This window comes from Odontomachus brunneus, unplaced genomic scaffold, assembly GCF_010583005.1.
Source record: "Odontomachus brunneus isolate Ranch 3 - 2012 unplaced genomic scaffold, Obru_v1 Obru_scaffold_009, whole genome shotgun sequence".
Taxonomy (NCBI): domain Eukaryota; kingdom Metazoa; phylum Arthropoda; class Insecta; order Hymenoptera; family Formicidae; genus Odontomachus; species Odontomachus brunneus.
The window spans coordinates 3,480,062-3,484,338 of record NW_022639459.1 but is presented as its reverse complement, the minus strand read 5'-3'; positions in this window follow the sequence as shown (position 1 = coordinate 3,484,338).

Genomic DNA, 4,277 nt, shown 5'->3' with positions numbered 1-4,277 from the left:
ATATATATATATATATATATATATATATATATATATATATATATATATATATAAATATAAGCATTTATTCTGCATTGGCGTCGTAATGTCTAAATCCGTATATATTTATGCCAGCCAATCAGCTTTAGAGGTTCTCTATTAAAAGGAGACGACATTCGAGAAGATTCCAGACGTTCGAGAAATGTGGAATCGTAAATGTATAACTTTTCATAACTTTTTCATATAACTTATATAATTTGTGTACTAAGAAAATAGTTATAGTAATAATGCGACAATAAGAAATAAAAGGTAAGTAATCGTCGTAAAATTTTAATGCAATTGTATTTAATTGTAAATATTGTATCTATCTCTGTCCTTCTCTCTTTCTTTTTTTTCTCTATTTCATTGTGCGTGTTATTAGTGAAGGTACTTGTGTGCAACATTTCGAAATCTCGTTTCTGCCAATTAAACTCAAAACTCGGACGCGCCGCAAGGAGAACGAATTCTTCAGTTGGTCAATATATGAATCCATACGGTGCTATATGTATCGCGTTTTTATATACTTCTTGAGAAATGCGCAAGTTACATTGACCATTTTTCTTCAAGATTATCTATTTAAATCTTAACGATCTTTGTTTTTACTGCTTCCGCAAATATTTACATGGTATAACGTTCAGAGTGACGAGAAAACTTCTTCCGTTGAAAGTGAATCGATTCGCTCGAATCGTCATCGCGAGCCGTCCTTATTTTTTCAACCTAATAATTCTGTTTCTGCACGGGAAATTCTATTCGCTACGTTTTACCCTCCTTTACGAAATCGGCTTGAATACATTTTTCTCGATGAAGTTAGGGGCGCATTTGATGATCACAATTGTGCGTCACTGCTTTCATGAGTTCGCATGTGATAATCTGTTATCAGAGGCCGGCAGTAGATAAATACTCAGATATTTAATAAATATGAACTTAATAAAGACAAACACGATTTTTTTCGCTACAGTTAATTAATTAACTTATGTTACAGCTACATGTATTCAGGCAGGACGCGTTGCTGACCCCGAATTAGTCCTCAGGGAAATCTATCCAACGCAATCACACTCACGTGTTGGATAGTTTCGCCTGAGATGCGAGATACTTGTGTAACTTTAGTGTCACTTGTGTGTTATTTGTGACACAAGACTGAGATCAGTCCGCTATATTACCACACAATTTACACAAACAATTTTTAGTCCTTTCGCGCAGGGTCAGATGTCGTCCGTTGATTAAACCCCAGCCACGACCACTAACTCTTCGCCAGCGTTCATTGTTCCCGCTGTAGATCAGGAACTTGTGGCTAGGGTAATCTTTAGGACTGATTGCCCATCGACACTATGTCGGAACTCGTCAATTGTTCATCAAAATTTTGGACCAATTCCGAATACGATATGCTTTTTTTAATCGAATGCATCTCGTTATCTCGGCAATCAATTAGTCCTCTAGTCCTTGATGCGGTAACAGAGGAGTTGCGGCACATTCACTGGTTTAATTTTGTTTCTCGATGATAATCGAGATAACTATTCCCAGCGAATCGATACTGTCAGACACGTACCGCGATGACACGTATCAGATAACACCGATCACAACTATCAAGTGAGTAGTATTTGATATTAGTAATAAGATAAATTGAATAAACGAGGAGTTAGTATGAGAATTAAATCGTTGTTCTTAGATTATACTAAGGCGCAGATTATTCTAACGTGTAAAGGAATATGTTTATAATTCGACGCGTTTGAGCATCTCGGTCTTCGCAAAATCCAAACAAATAGAATGTAAACCTTTTTTTTATTTTGCCTTTACTAAAAGGAGAAGACGTTCGAGAAGATTCGAGACGTTCGAGAAGCGTTGAATCGTAAACGTATAATTTTCATGTAACTTATATAATTTGCGCACTAAGAAAATAGTTATAGTAATAAAAAATACAAAAAGTAAGTAATCATAATCTCATAACATCAATAATTTACAATTTTTCGTAAAATTTTAATGCAATTGTAAGTTTTTAATTGTAAGTATTTATTGGAGGACTTGAAAACTTGTGCAGAACTATAAAAGAATTCAACAAATAGTTTGTTGTTGCTTTGCAAATTAAATGTTGATAGTATAAGTTGGTTACAAATTTAATTGAAATACCGAGCCTGAGATAAATTCAACACGAATATATGTGTAAAATACATTGTCTACTCGTGTCTATTCGTGTCTATTTGGCTATTCTATTCGTATCTATTCGTGTCATATTTAGTATACTTGGTATTTGTAACCTTCAAAAAATTAACAAAAGATATTTTTTGCTTCGTTGCTAGATATTGTGCAATACAAAATAATTATAAAACGAATAGTAAAAAAAGTCACATTTCTATTATTAATTTTCTAACATGTGAAACATTTTTTATCTTGAACATGTGTTCAAACATGTTTTGTTAAAATTTATTACATATGGTCGCTATATCTGACTGACGGAAAAAATTGCTTTAAAAACATTTTTTTTCTTTTCTTTTATGTTTCTGAACAAGGACTAAAGTTTAATCTAAGAGTTTTTAACAAAGAAAGAAACAATGAAAAGACATAAAATATTGAAATTTGTTGAAAAAATATCTGTTGGAAAAGTTGTAAAGTCTGAAAAGATTGTAAAGATTTAAAAAATCGTAAAGGTGTCTTATTGCAAGGACAAAAGAGTGTTATCTTGGGCTAACACAAAAACTGTGAAAAGTAGATATGTCACGTAGAAAAATTTTCTTAAAACGTGTTACAGCATATAACAAGAGGACAACGGTTCGCTTGGAAAGAGAGTCGTCTCTTGTCCTTCCTGGTTGGATCCATCCCTTACCACGATGCAGGGTAGTCACGACTGTCCAATGATGTTCCAGTTTTCAAGGGTCCAGCACGCTCACGAACGTCTATTGGGTGCTGCAAAAATGCTTGAGTAGAAGAAGAGGTACAACGCTCATCGTGGTGGACGACGGTTGGTGAGTGGGGACCAGAGGCCCCGCGCCGCAAGAGAGGGGATATGATGGTAAGGCTTCTCCCAGTGCAACGGGCCCATTCAGTCCATCTCCTAGTTTCGGGAGTTAGACATTGCTTTTGCGAGCGCGAAACTATCCTGTGTTGTTTCCAGAAGTTCGGTAGATAACATTCGCTTTGGATAGCTCGACAGAACCGTACGAAGCGATCGACAGTCTTTTGGGAGATCACAAGCGAGACACATCGTGAAGAAGGAAGCAGAAAGGACGTTGTATTTTGCACGCGATTTTAAAGTTTCTCTTTAGTTGTGATCGGTGTTATCTGATACGTGTCATCGCGGTACGTGTCTGACAGTATCGATTCGCTGGGAATAGTTATCTCGATTATTATCGAGAAACAAAATTAAACCAGTGAATGTGCTGCAACTTCTCTGTTACCGCATCAAGGACTAGAGGACTAATTGATTGCCCATAACGAGACGCATTGGATTAAAAGCGTTATCGTATTCGGAACTCGTCCAAAATTTTGATGAACAATTGACGAGTTCCGACATAGTGTCGATGGGCAATCAGTCCTAAATGAGGACTACCCTAGCCACAAGTTCCTGATCTACAGCGGGAACAATGAACGCTGGTGAAGACATAGTGGCCGTGGCTGGGGTTTGACCAACGGACATCGGACCCCACGCGAAAGGACTAAAAATCGTCTTGTGTAAATTGTGTGGTGACACAGCGGACTGATCTCAGTCTTGTGTCACAAATAACACACAAGTGACATTAAAATAACACAAGTGATTTATCGCGTGTCAGGCGAAACTATCCAACACGTGAGTGTGATTGCGTTGGATAGATTTCCCTGTGGACTAATTCGGGGTCAGCAACGCGTCCTGCCTGAATACATCATCAGCGGTAACGTAAGTTAACTCTATATATATATTTTTTAATCAAGCCTATTTTTAATTAAGCTTATTTTCACAATTGCACAATGTATGATAATTATTGTAGAAAGCAGAGCCGTTGCACCTCTAACAAATACTAATCTATTTCCACTCGCAATTTACTTAACAATTTACATTTTGTATTTAACTCATCATGATAATTGTAAATAATAGACATAATAGTATTGGCTTTGGTAGCAACTGACTTAGTAACAGTATTGGCGTAAAATATGGGAAAAGCGGGAGCTTACAAGAAAAGCTTACAGGAGACCGAGGCTAAGTTGGTCACCGATAAGTCGGCAAAACCAGTTATTTCTAATATTTTCTAAATTACAAAATTAAACAAGCAAGATTTTTAAACATGCTAAAG